The sequence below is a fragment of the Manis pentadactyla genome, chromosome 13, assembly GCF_030020395.1.
Source record: "Manis pentadactyla isolate mManPen7 chromosome 13, mManPen7.hap1, whole genome shotgun sequence".
In the NCBI taxonomy this organism is placed as follows: Eukaryota; Metazoa; Chordata; class Mammalia; order Pholidota; family Manidae; genus Manis; species Manis pentadactyla.
The window spans coordinates 95,390,876-95,407,516 of record NC_080031.1 but is presented as its reverse complement, the minus strand read 5'-3'; the positions used below and the strand labels follow the sequence as shown (position 1 = coordinate 95,407,516).

The window sequence follows — 16,641 nt, the reverse complement described above, 5'->3', positions numbered from 1 at the left end:
TTCATTCTCTCACATGTAGCTGTCCAGTTTTGCCAACACTAGCTGTTGAAGAGGCTGTCATTTCCCCATTGTATACCCATGGCTCCTTTATTGTATATTAATTGACCATATTTGCTTGGGTTTATATCTGGGCTCTCTATTCTGTTCCATTGATCTATGGCTCTGTTCTTGTGCCAGTACCAAATTGTTTTGATTACTGTGGCTTTGTAGTAGAGCTTGAAGTCGGGGACCATAATCCCACCCGCTTTATTCTTCCTTCTTAGGATTGCTTTGGCTATTTGGGGGTTTTTGTGGTTCCATATGAATTTTAGAACTATTTGTTCTAGTCCATTGAAGAATGCTATTGTTATTTTGATAGGGATTGTATTCAATCTGTAGATTACTTTAGGCAGCTTCCTATCCATGGGCATGGGATGTATTTCCATTTTTTGGTGTCTTCTTTAATTCTCTCATGAGGGCCTTATATTTTTCAGGGTATTAGGTCTTTCACCTTCTTGGTTAGGTTGATTCCTAGGTATTTTATTCTTTTAGATGCAATTGTGAATGGAATTGTTTTCCTGATTTCTCTTTCTGCTAGTTCATCGTTTGTGTATAGGAATGCAACAGATTTCTGTGTATTAATTTTGTATCCTGCAACTTTTCTGAATTCAGTTATTCTAGTAGTTTTGGGGTGGATTTTTTAGGGTTTTTTATGTACAATATCATGTCATCTGCAAACAGTGACAGTTTTAAATTCTTCCTTACCAATCTGGATGCCTTTTGTTCCTTTGTGTTGTCTGATTGCCATGGCTAGGACCTCCAGTACCACGTTGAATAAACATGGGGAGAGTGGGCATCTTTGTCTTGTTTCTGCTCTTAGAGGAAAAGCTTTCAGCTTTTCACTGTTAAGTATGATGTTGGCTGTGGGTTTGTCATATATGGCCTTTATTATGTTGCGGTACTTGCCCTCTATACCCATTTTGTTGAGAGTTTTTATCAAGAATGGATGTAGAAGTTTGTCAAAGACTTTTTTAACATATATGGAGATGATCATGTGATTTTTCTACTTCTTTTTGTTGATGTGGTGGATGATATTGATGGATTTTCAAATATTGTACCATCCTTGCATCCCTGGAATAAATACTACTTGATCATGATGGATGATATTTTTAATGTATTTTTGAATTTGATTTACTAATATTTTGTTGAGTATTTTGCATTTATGTTCATCAGGGATAGTGGTGTGTAATTTTATTTTTTGTGGTGTCTTTGCCTGGTTTTGGCATTAGAGTGATGCTGGCCTCATAGAATGAGTTTGGAAGTATTCCCTGCTCTTCTACTTTTTGGAAAACTTTAAGGAGGATGGGTATTAGTTCTTCTCTAAATGTTTGATAAAATTCACCAGTGAAGCCATCTGGTCCAGGTGTTTTGTTCTTTGGTAGTTTTTTTTATTACCAAATCAATTTTTTTTTGCTGGTTAATTGGTCTGTTTAGATTTTCTGTTTCATCCTGGGTCAGTCTTAGAAGATTATATTTTTCTAGAAAGTTGTCCATTTCTTCTAGGTTATCCAATTTGTTGGCATGTCATTTTTCATAGTGCTCCCTAATAATTCTTTGTATTTCTGTCATGTCTGTAGTGATTTTTTATTTCTCATTTTTGATTCTGTTTATATGTGTAGACTCTCTTTTTTTCTTGATAAATCTGGTCAGGGGTTTATCAATTTTGTTTATTTTCTTGAAGAACTAGCTCCTGGTATCATTGATTCTTTGTATTGTTTTATTCTTCTTGATTTTATTTATTTTTTGCTCTGATTTTTATTATGCCCCTTCTTCTACTAACTTTGGGTCTCCTTTGTTCTTCTTTTTCTAGTTTCATTAATTGTGAATTTAGACTGCTCATTTGGGATTTTTCTTCTTTCCTGAGGTAAGTCTGTATTGCTATATACTTCCCTTGTAGCACAGCCTTTGCTGCACCCCACAGATTTTGCATTGTTGAGTTATTGTTTTCATTTGTTTCCATATATTGCTTGATCTCTGTTTTTATTTGGCCACTGATCCATTGACTATTTATTAAGCCTCCATGTGTTTGTGGGCTTTTTGGGTTTTTTTGTGTTATTTATTTCTAGTTTCATACCTTTGTGGTCTGAGAGGCTAGTTGGTACAATTTCAGTCTTTCTGAATGTACTGAGGCTCTTTTTGTGGCCTAGTATATGATCTATTCTTGAAAATGTTCCATGTGCACTTGAGAAGAATGTGTATCCTGCTCCTTTTGGGTGCAATGTTCTGTAGATGTCTGTTAGGTCCATCTGTTCTAATGTGTTGTTCAGTGCCTCTGTCTCCTTACTTATTTTCTGTCTGGTGGATCTGTCCCTTGGAGTGAGTGATGTGTTGAAGTCTCCTAAAATGAATGCATTGCATTCTATTTCCCCCTTTAATTCTGTTAGTATTTGTTTCACATATGTAGGTGCTCCTATGTTGGATGCATAGGTGTTTATAATGGTTATATCCTCTTGTTGGACTAACCCCTTCATCACTATGTAATGTCCTTCTTTGTCTCTTGTTACTTTCTTTGTTTCAAAATCATTTTTGTCTGATACAAGTACTGCTACTCCTGCTTTTTTCTTCCTATTATTTGCATGAAATATCTTTTTCCATTCCTTCACTTTTAGTCTGTGTATGTCTTTGGGTCTGAAATAAGTGTCTTGTAGGCAGCATATAGATGGGTCTGGTTTCCTTATCCATTCTCCCACTCTGTGTCTTTTGATTGGTACATTCAGTCAATTTACATTTAGGGTGAATATCAAAAGGTATGTACTTATTGCCATTGCAGGCTTTAGATTTGTGGTTATAAAAGGTTCAAGGGTAGCTTCTTTACTATCTAACAGTCTAACTTAACTCACTCAGTATGCTATAATCTAAAGGTTCTTTTTTTTTCTCCATTATTTTTCTTCCTCTTCCATTCTTTATATATTGGTATCATATTCTGTACACTTTGTGTATCCCTTGCCAGACTTTGGGCATAGTTAATTTAATTTTACATTTGCTTAGTAATTAATTGGTCTAATTCCTTTACTGTGGTTTTATTTTCTCTGGTAATAGCTATTTAGCCTTAGGAGCACTTCCATCTATAGAAAACCCTCCAAAATACACCGTAGAGTTGGTTAGTGGGAGGTAAATTCTCTCAACTTTTGCTTATCTGGGAATTGTTTAATCCCTCCTTCATATTTAAATGATAATTGTGCTGGATACAGTGTCCTTGGTTCAAGGCCCTTCTGTTTCATTGCATTAAATATATGATACCACTCCCTTCTGGCCTGTAAGATTTCTGCTGAGAAGTCTGATGATAGCCTGATGGGCTTTCCTTTGTATGTTATCTGTTTTACTCTCTCTGGCTGCTTTTAATACTCTGTCCATGTCCTTTATCTTTGCCATTTTAATTATTATATGTCTTGGTGTCTTCCTTGGTCCCTTGTGTTGGAGATCTGTGCACTTCCATGGCCGGAGAGACTATTTCCTTCCCCAGACTGGGAAAGTTTTCAGCAATTATTTCCTCAAAGACACCTTCTGTCCCTTTTTCTCTCTTTTCTTTCTCTGGTACCCCTTTAATGTGAATATTGTTCTGTTTGAATGGTCACACAGTTCTCTTAATATTCTTCCATTCCTAGAGATCCCATTTTCTCTCTGTACCTCAGTTTCTTTGTATTCCTGTTCTCTAATTTCTATTTCATTTACTGTCTCCTCTACCTCATCTAATCTGCTTTTAAATCCCTCCATTGTATGTTTCATTTCAGATACTGTATTCCTCAAAGTTTCTATCTCTTTCTTGAGGTTCTCCCTTAGGTCTTGAATATTTTTTTGTGACTCTGTAAGCATGTTTATGATTTTTATTTTGAAATCTTTATGAGGAAGATTGGTGATTTCAGTTTCACTTAGCCCTATTTCTGGTGTTTGTGGGATTTTGATTTGTACCAAGTTCTTTTGCCATTTAATATTTGTAATTAATAGTATGGAATAATAACTTTGTGTAGGTGGCACCCTCTAGTGCCTGGAAAATCTACTCTCTGGTGCTGCTCAGCACCTGGAGCAATGGTGGGGGTCACAGGTGAGTGGTGCTGGTGCCTGCTGGGAGAAAAGAGCTCTTTCCTGCTTCCCGGCTGCAGTGCCTGCCTCCACTGCCAGGAACAGTGGGTCGAGCATGCAGGGAGGAGCCTCTGCATTATGCCCCTGTAGCTGCTGAAGGCAGGGCCACCTCATGGTTGGCCTGGCACAATGGTGGGGGCAGCAGGTTTGCAAGCAGGTGCCAGCTGGGAGGAAGGAGTGGCAGGTTACATATTGTAGTAGGCAGCCTTGGTGCTGTGTTGCCAGCCAGGGCGATGGAGTGCTTGAAGCTCTTGGAAGTTCCCAACCTGCTGGACTGAGCATGACAGGGTGATATTTTCTATCTGTCCTTTCTCCTGAGCAGCAAAGCTCTATGTAATCCTTGCTGCTTTAGCAGCCCTCTTGCTGTTGGGAAGTCTTTCAAAGTGCCAGCCTTTTTTTTGTCCCAGAGCAGCTGGTTGTGGGTACCTGTTCTCCACAAGTGGCTGGAATGTCAGTCTCTCTGAGTATTCTGCCTGTCTTTGCTTTGTAACCCCACTAATCTCCAGAGCACCACGTAATGTAGGTACAGCTCCCAGAGCAGATCTCCAGGGCTGGGTGTTCAGCAATCCTAGGCTTCTAGCCCCTCCCTGCTCTGTTTCTTGTCCTCCCATTGGTGTGCTGGGGTTGGGGGATGGCTTTGGTCCCACTGGATTGCAGCTTTGCTACTTTACCCTTTTCCATGAAGTCTTCTCTTTTTCCCAGATGTAAGCCATCTGTTGCAATCTTCTTTCTGGTCACTCTTTCAGGATTAGTTGTACTTGCTATGTTTTCATATTATATGTGATTTGGGAGGAAGTTTCTGTCTCACTTTCATGCCACCGTCTTTCAGCCTCTCCACTCTACTCCAGTCATTTCTAAGGCTTAGGGTGACTTGTCAGTGAGGTGATGCTTTTATTTTTGATACTTCCATTGCAACAAGGTTGAGGAGGGAGGCAGGGACTATGGAAGTGAAGAGCTGAACTGTCAGATATACCCTGAAAGCTGGTCCCTAGTTTTGTCCACTCATCTGTTAAATAGGCCAGTGACCCCTGCTTTCTCTCCACAGGAGAGAGGGGATGGGAGGCTTTGGAAAGGGCAACATGTGGACATTTTCTTAGTTATCAGCCTTATGTGAGTGGACCTTGGCCCTTTCCTTCCAGTATGTGGCTGTTATTTCCCTTAACAACTGAACACTTGAGCAGGTTGTGCACTTCTCAAAGCAGTCAGCTGAGGATGCAAATGGGGGCTGAAGTCTGGTTTGCTCTGTGATACCAACCTGCATGTCCTTGGGGCTGTGTCTGCCCAGGGGTTGCATTTTCTGATTCATACAAAAGAATGCTGATGGTGGCACTGGCTAGGAACCCTCAGGCTGGTCTCAGAGCAGGGCCTGGCCACATAGAAATCCACACTTTGTGAGTCTCTCTAAAAAAGAGCACACATGCCTTAATCCCCGGTCCTCTGGCTTCTCATTTGCCACTGCCATGAACAGTGCCCTGCCCCTGGTCCCCAGTGCAACTCCTCTGAGGTTCACACATCACTGCATTCCTTGAGGACCTGGAACCCAGCTGATGGCCTCTGCCAGGCAGTGCTGGCTGGTTAAGATCATCATCACTGACCCACTGTCTGCCCACAACCAACCCACTCCTGGGGAGGTTTCCCACCTCTGGCCTCTATCTCCTCCTGCTCCCAGACCTGGTCTTGGCACCAAGAACTATCTGCTTGAGGCCTGTGGGTCTGTTCCCACCGTCTCGGGCATCTGCTCTTGACTGTGGCCCCTAAGTTTGCTTCTGCATCTCCAACTACAGCAGAAAGCTGTTCTTGAAGATGTCTCACCTGAAGTCTCATTTCCCTCTCTCCCTACCTCCTTCTGCCTTTTCCCCTCTGGCTCTGCATGTGGAAGGCCTGACTGGGTCATGACATTGGTTTGTCTGTAGTTAAGGAGAAGCTCTTTTGGCTGACTCTCCTGTCTTCAGCCCAGAGCAAAGGCCCTTCTACCTAGCCAGTCTGCCCAACAGCCTGAGCAGCTCGTGGGGAGGAGATACAAATCCCCAGTTAGCAATTTAGAAATTCCCTATGTCTTGTATGCATAAATTCCTCCCAGAGACTCCATAGGAGCAGAGAGCAGTTGGTTGACAGCAGGGCTGAGGGTCTCAACATTGAATAACTCAGCCATTTACTGCCCTTGAGATACCCCACCCATTACCCACCATAACCTGTCTAAAGCCATTCTCCAGCCTCAGTTCAACACCAGCCCCACTCCTGGCTTCCCCCAGGACCCAGATGATGTCTGAGGCCAGGAAGAAGGGGGAGGAGGCCTTCAAGGACATGTAGGATTTTCCCAGCAGTTCTTTATGTGCTAATAAAAACAAAAAGAAAATTAACCCAGATTCATTCTTTAATCACTAGATCTTATTAGAGCCTGATTATATAATCTATCTTGGTGTACATTCTCTCCTAACCTGTTTTTTGAATTGGTGATAATAGGACTTGAGAGTCTCATGTTGGACTCATATATCCAGCGGGGTGGGCAGGTTGAGGCAATTCAATTTCAGCATAATTCTGGGGGAACCAGAGTTCTCTGCACAAACAGTAGGTTGCTACTAGCAGAGGTTGCTTTGTGTTGTGGGATTTGCAATCAGAATTGGTCAGCTTTGTAATAATGGGTCACTAAATTACCAGGTGCCACAGCTCTGATAGAATCGCTGGGTTTGGGTTCTTTGGGGGGTAGTCCTTTAGCTTCCATCGGCCTGCCAAAGCTAGCTAGAGAAAGTTGGGAGGGGGAAAGTATGTTTTTATAGAACAATGGTGCTGGCAAATTTAGTGCACTGTCTACCGTGTGCCTCCGAGTTCTAGAGTCTACTTTCTCTGCTCCCACTGCTACAGATGGAAGGGGCCCCAGTCCCCAGAGGGAACCTGCAGGAGAAAGTCCACATTAGGCAATAAAAACAAGGGCAGTGTGACAGGTTGCAGCCATGGCCTCTCAGCTGTGCGCTTTATGGTCAAAGCAAAGCTTCTTGCCTGTCCTCACAGCACCCCTGGTGGCCAGGAGGACTTATTGGTGTATTTTCCTCCAGGCTCATCAGGGGCTTTTTTTCCCATCTCCTCCATATTTTCATAGCTGGACCAGGCAGGTTAGCAGTTGGCAATGATCTGTCATGTTATTTTCAGTGGCTAGTCTTGTCATTTTATTGTATAAATGGATTATATAAGTTAGTTTCTTTCTGTTTTCTTTTTCTTGGTGAAGACAGAACCCAGCTCTTTGCATACTGTCAATGCTTTTTTGTAATAACCTCTTTTCCTTCTGTGTTGGTTCTTGTTCATTTAGCTTGGAATTGGTGTTTGATTTGGTCACTGTTAGCAGTTTGTCTAGCTTTTGGGGTCAGAAAATTTTTTTTTTTCTGCCTGGGGAAAAAAGTGTCACTCTATTTGGAATGCAATTTCCTCAGATTCAGGAGCCAAACTGATTTCATGATTCCGGTGTTAAATGCTTTGTAAGTTTCTAATTTTCCTTTAGAAGAATTATATGAATAGCTGTCTGCATATGTCTGTTTGAAAGGACAGAGTCATGTAGGTTCATGAACTTTCATTTATAATGTCCAGTGGACTAAAAAAGAGAAAGAGAATCAGACACATGCTTAAGTCCTGCTTATTAACTGATGTGCTCTTCAGAATGATATATATGTCGTGTACTTTTGAATCCATGATTTGTAGATCTCAGATCCTTTGAAACAGGGAGTGATAGGGCGCGCCGCTAGTACAAAGCCTCGTTGTGAGTGTTTCAAGGATAATGGGGTTGTCTCTACTGAGTGGAGGCCTTAATATTAATTTTCTTTGCTTTATTTTTTTGAGGTGTCAAAATCCTTGTTTTGCCTAATATATTAGCATTCATTTCTAGGCTTTGCAAACTAATCCTACTTTGAAAGGAGAGTTTTAAATTTGAAATATGAGGCCTGTATAGCGGTGCTGTGAAATCATTAACTGTCCCTTCAATATTAATTGCAGGTATATCCATCATGGGAACTTGTTTGTCATTAACGAGAGGACGATGCAAAAGCCAAAGCTCCTGGAACCCCTCCAGGGGTAATGTTGTCACTCAAAACTTTGTTCTGGAATCGATCTGACCTTAGAAATGGGCTGTACCTATTGACAAAATGACAGTTGGTAGTTTTAACAAAGCTGACGAGTGGTGGTTTTAGCAAATGGAATGGGAGTTGGTTTGTGGCAGAATCTGCCAGGCAGCCTTGGACCTCAGCAAAGATTTTGTTGATGAGTCTGATGAGCCTGAGGGGTCAAAGGGCAAGGCACCTTGAAATCAGTGTTTCAGCCAAGGATATGGCTTATTAGCTGTGCAGTCCAGTTGCCACAGGCTTGGTAAAGGGGGCATTTATGTTTGTTTGGGTCAATAGCTAAAGGAACATTAACCTATGTACATGCTGTACGTGGATCTTAACATTTTAGTCGACCCCTGCCCCCCCCCCCCCCACCTACCTCATCCCCTGCCCCCATAAAACCCTCTGTGGCTTGTCTTCTTTTGTGCTCATCAACTTGCATCGATTCTCTGTTGGAGCCAGTGACTTTTCACTTTTGGTTCTTATTCAGCAATTTTGCCTGTTAAATTCTAATCTGGATCTAAAACATTTTCCATTAAAGCCAAAGCTTGAAGATAATCCAGTTGGAAGGGAAGCTGGGATTCATAGAGGCCCTTGGGGTACTTGCATGGAAAGCGCTTTGCCTGCACTGACCATGAACACCCTCACCCTTGAAGCCTGGCTGGTCATGGAAGAATGGGCTAGAAGAGAGTGTCTCTTATTAAAATTGAGTTTTTGTTTCTTACCTTAGCTACCCTTGTTTCTTACGAAATGCTGTCTTCCTGGTACAAATGGGGTAAGAAGGCCAGAGCTGAGTCCTCATTCCTGAGCACAGATAGCCTTGACCTCATTGCTGGTGGAGTTTCCATGCCTTCAGCTCCCAGCTTCCCCCTTGCCGGGCCAGGGAATTTTCTCTGGTGATGCAGTGCAGGTATAGGAATATCCAACTCACTTTACTCTTCAATAAATTCAATTTAACTAACACTTATTGAGTGCTGGCTCTGCAAAATTACCATGGAAACCCAAGTCCTCTCAGGGAATTATTTAGAGTTCCCACATCCATCGACACTTCAACAAGCAGGAAGGGGGCATCTTGGTCCAACCCATGCCTGGTTGCATGCTTGCATTCAGCCCAAACAGCAGAAAGGGGAGACAGATGGAGGAAAATTTGTAAAGCCAATTATATATGGCTTTTTGTCCCAGGTGATGTCATGTGGGGCTCCCAGGAAAGACGGGTGAGGTGCCAGGGCTTTGATTTCTGTTGGAGCAAAGAGCTGGTTCAGTTACAGCGGCCTCTGCTTGACAGTGTCATCGCCCACACACTCTGTACCAGGGCAGGACCTACAAAGTGACATCTCAGTGGTGGTGACAGCCTCATCTGCAGCACCTTGCAGCCCAGCAGGGTGTGGGCTTCAGAAGATCAAAGCTCGCTTATGTGAGGCACTTGTCACACAGCGGGAACAGGGCTTGTCCCTCACGAAGAGCTGGAAACCGCAGAATCACCGACCTGACAGGTCTTAAAGGAACCAGGGGACCCCATGCCGTTTGTTCTTAAGAAGACAGTAGTTCCAGCTGTGCTTAGAACTAATTTCCAGCTTAGAAAAGAGGAAGATGGGGTTTTGACATTTAAGATCATTGTAATGATTACAAATCTTTCCATTGCAAATTACCAAAAGGGAAAAAAAAAAGAAGGAAAGAAAATAAAATTGGCTTAAAACTGTGATGGAAATCTGCTGGCTCAGTTATTCAGAGGGAAGTCCAGGCGAAGACTGATCCAGGAACTCGGTGATGTCACCAAGGATACAATTTATTTCCGTTTCTCTGTGCTACTTTCTGGCTGGCTTCCAGGTGGGCCCATGCTGGCTGCCAGCAGTCCCAGGGCTTCCTCACCCATGTCTAGCAGGAAGTAGAAACATCTTTGTCTCACCTGTCTGGGTAATTCCCAAGATTCACCCTGATTAGCCTGACTTAGCTCATGTGACCAACCCCTGAACCAATTGCTGGTGGACAGAAGGTGTGTTCACAAGATCTACCTTTGGGGTATGCAGTCAGCTCTTGGGGGAACCAAATGGAAACAAGGATATGTTGAGGGGGAACAGATTCAGGAAGGCCAATACTGAACACTTAGTATAATCACAAGGGACATGACTGGAGCTTATGTGTATCTTTGCTTGTTACTATCTGTTTATCATAATAATAATAACAATGATTCATAAATGTCAGCAGCTACCATTTATTTGGGAATTTACCATTAGATCAAAAAGAATTTAATATGCTAAGTACTTGATGTGAATTGCATTATTTAGTCCTTACACAAACCCCTGAGATTGTGATCGTGCATTATTATCAAACCTTTTGTACAAGTGGAGAAACCAAGGTACAGAGAAGTGAAGTGACTTTCCCAAGGTCACAAAGTAAATTATAGAGACAGCATTTGAACTCTGGTCTGTGACTCCCAAGTCCATGCATTTAAGGGCAGGATACCAGAAACACTCTGTCATAAATATTTCCGGGCAAGGATTTCCCACATAAAGGATTTGAGTCTGTTTTAAGCTCCCCCTGGCCTTTCTAGGGAAGTGTTCTCTAGATTCCTGGGTTCTGGGCCTGTTCTTGCTACTAACCTACCCCAAGACCTCAGGTCTCTGCCTTCCCCTGAGCCTCATTTATAACAATGAGAGCTTGGACTCTATGGTTTCTCAGGCAATTTCCAACTCAAAACAGCCCAGGGCTCCCTGAGTCTGACTGTGCTTGGATTTTTTTGCTCCTAGGAGGCAGGAGGGCTTTTCCACTGATACACTTCTTGGGAAAGATGTTTCCTTTAATAGGCTCTTGTTTTTCCCCTAAGTAAAAGAAATATTTAAATTTTTCTTGTTAATGTCAGAGAATCTGGAAGCAGTAAACAAATCATGCCTGTGGGTGGATTTCCAGTAGATGATGGCAAATCTACCCAAGACGCATCACCTTTCAGCCTCTGGACTCCAGTCGCCACTGTGCACACTCCTGTCATCATTGAGGCAGTCTGTCTGCCTGGCCACCTGCCCCCAAACAAGTAATTATCTAAAGGGTGAGCATCGTTTCCTCCAGGGATACTGCAGAGCCCCCACCAGCCTCCGGTTTACAAGGTCAGAAGAGAAAAGCCCACCTCCTCTCCCATGACTTCAATCCCCAGAGGAAGAAACGGTTTAATTTTCAGTAGCTCACTAAGCCTTTTGTCTGGTTTTTCCATCATGATGTCCTTTCCATGTTTCTGTCCCCTTAGAGCCACCCCTCTGAGGGCTGAGGGACTCTCATCATCCAGGCATAATCTGTGCCTACGTTGGTGGGTCTGTTGCTCTGTTATGTAACAACTTTATGTTACTGCTAAAAGTTTGCCTGACAGCAGTTACATCTGAGGATTCACTTACCTGCCACTTGTGTAAGTCATCTCTGCCACCAACCTTGAAAATAGCTTTTGTCTTCATATGTCATGTCCCTGTTCTTTTGGGGGGGCATTGATCTTTCTTCTCTTGGGGTGGTTGAGAATTGTGCTCAGCCAGTGTCTGCGAGAGCTGTCAGGCTTTGGGGGGCTGGGATTTGGGAGCGTGTCCGGCCCCAGTGTCTGAGGGCTCAGCGCACCACAGTACTTCTGGGCAGCACTGCTTGTTCCTCGGCATCATGCGGGCCAGGCACCAAGATGGCTGGCTGTATTGTGTTCAAATTATTGAGCTGCTCTTGTTGACATGTGGACCCGTGGAGGTTAAAGGGTGCAGGTGTGCATGGCACTGATGTAGTGACCACCATGCAAAAAGGCATGTGGCCAAATGCCATGCTCACACTTCCCTTCTGCAGGGTCCAGAAGCAGCAGTTCACGCAGTGTGGTTTGTCATGCGGTGGGGCTGTTTGTCCTATAGACGTGAGAGCTGTAGGGGACAGAGAATGAGGGAGTGTTCTAGAGAATCAGAGGCCAACTCTCAGTTATGGAGTGTGGTGCTGACTGTCTGCTTAAACACACAAACATCTAAACCACGTCTTACATCCACCCTCAGTCTCAAGGGCTGAGAGGGGCACCCTGAACTCTGCCATTCTGGATTAGCTCTTTGAAGAACCCCCTGTGGAAAAAGGAAGTGTCTGAGGCCACCGCACATAGCAGGGGGTATGGGTACCTGAGTTTCATGCCAGGAGACAGGCAGAGCCTCAGCCTTCCCATTGGGGAGGTGGGGGCAGTGGTCTTTTCTGGATGCCTCTCTTGCATTCTGTTACATGCTGTGGTGCCCGTCCTGACCCCCTTTCCTGCTGGGGCTCCTGTCCCATGGCTGCTCTGTGCTGTGAGTCTTCTAGGCATGGCCCTCTGCCAGCAGGAACTGCCTTGTCCAGGAAGGTTTGCCAATGTCCCTTCCCCTGAGTGACTGACAGACAAGGGCCCCAAAGGCCAGCGCACTTGCCTCGAGAGGGGGCCATCTTCTTGGGGGCGGTTTGTGCTTCAGAGCTTGCAGAGTGTCAGGCTGCAGGTGGGCTCCAGAGGCACCCGCGTCCTTGATTGTTCCTTCCACCACCTGGCCCTGCTCCCTTGCTCCTCCCAGTGATACTTGCTGGGTCTAATAAGTATTCCTGAGAATATTTGCTGGATGGATTCCACGGACCCAAAGCCCTGTCCTAGTTCTTGCTCCTGTAGAGTCTGATCTCTGGCACGTGGTTACCCAGGACCAACACGGGGTCAACAGCATAGGGCTCATGGTGGGGAGGGTGTCCTCCTTTTATTCTAGTCATGCCAGCCCCCTCTTTGCCTCTCTCAAACCCTTTCTCTCTTTACCCTCCTTGGCTGGTTCACATGCCTGTGCATATACTCCTTGACCCAGCCATCCATCCGTTCGTCTACCCTCTCCCACCTGTCTATCCGTTCATTCATCCAGAGATGGACCTTCAGACCTGCCTGTATGGTGAAAGGGATTCCGATTTTGTCCCAGTGAAGATTGCTTGGGGCCACCTACCTCTCCTAGCCTGGCCTTTCTTTCTGTTCCTCTAGAAAATGAGTAAGTCTGGGAGACAGAGGGGTGGGTGCCACTACTTCCGGCCAAGAAGAACACCCATCCAGAACTGGGAAGTGGCCCTGTGGCTCCAGCATGAGTACATTCTCTTTAGTACATCTCATGGGCTTGTTTTCCTAGAGGCTCACCAGCTGGCAGAAGCTGGGGAGGGTTTTTCACTTATAAATGGTGTAGGAAAAATCGAGGTGAGTTATCTGGCTGCTGGGTGGGTGCTTTATTGATTACAGAGCACTAATCAAATTAGCTGTCAGAAGAGAATGCAGATGGCACCACGTGGGATGGATTGGCCGTATCCCCTAATTGCATTATTTCAGTCAGTGGGTGAACATTGCTTGGCCTGCAGTGGGATTTGGGGTGGGGTGGGGAGTGGGGTGGGGCGGGTTGACACACACTGTCTGGGTCAGGCTGAGGATATTGGTTTGAATGTCACAAGCATTTTAATATCAAGATTGAGGCATTAACGAAATGGATCTGGATTGCTTTGTGGACTAGTGCAGGGCCGAGGCAGGACCTCAAGCATGCGCTTACGGGAGAGAATGCCTCTCCCACCCTTGGAATTTGGAGATGTGTCAATTCCTGGTATGAGCAGATCAAAACAACTCTCTTCTGCCTTTTGAAGGTCGCATTGCTTAGCACTTAAGGGCTTACATTCTGGTCCAAACCTCAGTTCTGCTCCTTACTGCTTGAGTGACCTTTAGCAGGCTGCTTAACCTTGCTGATCCTTGGTTTCTTTATTTGTGCACTAGGGCTGATAATTGCACCTTCCTTGCAGAACTGTTGTGATGCTCACAGGAGACCACATATACTGTGTTTGGTACAGTGCCTGGCACATGATTGATGCTCAGGAATTGTGAGCCTTCCTCCTGGAAGGCCATTTCCATTTCCTTTGGGCATTTGGAAATTTGGAAAGGTTCCCAGGCTGGACTGTGGAATGGCTGGTTTAATGATGAGAAGGGCCTAAACACACGGTTTCCTCTCCTCTCACAAATTCTCTTTTTATTAATTTATCTATTTGATATCCATTTATTTATTCATTCTTCTTTAGATTTGGCTCTTCCTCTGAGTGGGCAAGATGAACATGTGAGTGCTTCCCCAAACCCAGCCCGGCGGAACGTCAAGTCTCTGCCGGTGGTGGGTGTGCGTGCATCTTCGCACGTGCCTCGTTGGCAGCCGTGTGGCCATCTCGTTGCCAGGCAGCTGCGGGCTCCATGGGGCACAGCTGCCTCCGTAGTGGGGTGGTGCTGGCTTGAGGCAGTTGATCAGGGGACTCCAAACCAGTGGGACCCATGGCAGCAGGGCCTCTCTGCCCTGAGGCTGCTGCGGTTCCCAGCTGAGGACCCCTGGAAATTCCTGAGTGGGAAGAGCTGGGCAGGAGTGAGGAGGTGGGGTGGGTAAGATCTGTGTGTCCCCAGCCTAGGGTCTGTCACCTCCTTGATGTAAAAGCTCCATAAGTCAGGACCTTGGGCCTGGGGTGACATCCGTGACTCCTGTATACCATGCTTGCGACTCTGGGATACCTTTGGCTGTCCATGTTCTGGACACTTGCTCCTGTCATCAAAAACCCTTTCTTTTACCTCTCACCTGAGAACTTTATCCTAACTTGGACAAGTGCATTACCTCCCCCAGAAGAAAGAAGGTGGCAGGTAAGGGACAGCTGTAAGATGGCATCAGGCCCAACTTGCCATTTGGAGAAGCAAAATAAATTCTTTGGGTTGGAAGGATAGCGACTATCATCTCCACCACCTTGGCCAAGCAGAGCAGGTGGCACAGGCCGAGGAGGGAATTGGGAGCCTTCTCCAGCCTCCAAAGACTCATTCATGTGATCTATCCTTAGGCACTGGGGTCATAGACAAGGGCTGGCCAGACCTGCCCAGGTCACAGGAAGAGAGGAGAGGTCAGATCACACCCTCCTGCCATACCCAGAAATCAGAGTTTGCAGTGTGAATTGTTGTTTGCCCTATAAGAAAACATACCCACACGAGCAAACTCCAGTAAGATCCCAGTTCAGAGTGCTAGCCTCTTCAGTGAGGAAACTCCAAGGAAATGTAATTATGAAGCCTGTAATCCAGTAAGTCTCTGTGCTCTGGGTCTGCATATGGTGGAGAGAGAGAGAGGCTAGGAGGGAGAAGCCCGGTGACTCTTTCCATCTGGCTTGCCAGGAGCCGTGCGTGAGGGCAGCCCGGCCGGGATGTTGATGCAATGCTTCTACAAGGTGGACTAGAGACAGGCTGGGCACATCCTGAGAGCTGGCTGGTTACTAGGAGCCCCAAGAAAGGCAGACCCTGCTTGGAAAGTCCCCAAGGGTATCCTCAACCCCTCTTCTTTCCTACATGCTGTAGGCATGACTCCAGAGTGGGGACATTGACTTTTCCCAGAATCAGCCTCTTTCCTTGTTGGATCAAGCCTGGGGTCCATCTGAAATCTGGGAACCAAGCCGCAGGTTGGACACAAGCAAGTTGCAGATGCAGTTGAGGGGCTTGGTCAGCAAGCCCCGAAGGACCAGGCCTTTGGCTGTACTCCCCTAGCTTGTCCCATTTCTGTCCCCTCCCAGCCCTCCCCACCAGCACTCCCTGGCTCACACACCATTGGCATCTCTTGTCTGGACTGTGACGCGGTCACCCTCTCATTGCGCATTCAGGTGAGTGATGTGAAGGGTCACAAGTAATATAGCTGATAAGCAACTAAGACACAAATGTTTCGAAATAATTGACTTTTTTTTCAACGAGCAGATTCAAGGTTGTTGCTTTAGATCTCACTTTCCTTCTGTCGTTTTGGTGGAAGAGGAGAGGTGCTTTCACAGAAACAGTTTGGGGAATTGCATGTGACCTGTGGCCTCCCCTTTCTAGGTCAGAGCCTGTGGTCTGGAAATGCCCACAGAAGTGGGGCAGGCATGTGAACACTGCTGGGATTAAAGTAAGAACTGGTATCCTGGACCTTAAAACAACATCCTACCTTTAGCCTTCCTCCTTCAATTCATCTTCAACACTGTGGACAGAAAGACTTTTCTAGAATGCAACAGAGAATGTCCTCCATGCTTTTCCCCCCAAAGAACAAAGCCCACGCTTGCGGGGAGCCTCCTTGGCATGGCCTGCAGGACCTGGCACAACGGCTTCCGCTCCTCCAGCCTCCAGGCACAGTCCGGTGCTGCCTTGCTTGCCCCTGAGGGTGGATGGGCAACAGTGCTACCTACTGGCTGCCTTTCTCTGAGTTTCCAGCACCTGGGACCGGGCTTAGAGTCAGAAAATTGCTCTTGGAGAACTGAGTGCTAGCTCTGGTGATTCCGTCATGATTTAGCTGTGTTTCCTCTCTCCCTCTCACAGCGGGCTGAAGCCCTACGGCAGGGCTTCAGGAAATACTGCCCTGTTGCTCAGGACCTGACACTCCATTATGGAGGTTGGGGCACCTTCTCAGTTTGTGGAGGCCCCAGTTTG

General features: G+C 45.6%; 1 long non-coding RNA gene across 1 annotated transcript in view; it reads left to right on the top strand.

Moving 5' to 3' along the window:
- LOC118923588 (uncharacterized) overlaps positions 1–16,155 on the top strand; it is a 28,754-nt gene extending 12,599 nt beyond the window's left edge. Inside the window, exon 3 of the long non-coding RNA XR_005029245.2 lies at positions 16,057–16,155. This is a non-coding gene — a long non-coding RNA (uncharacterized LOC118923588). The remainder of the gene's footprint in view (positions 1–16,056) is intronic.
- Positions 16,156–16,641: the final 486 nt, after the last annotated feature.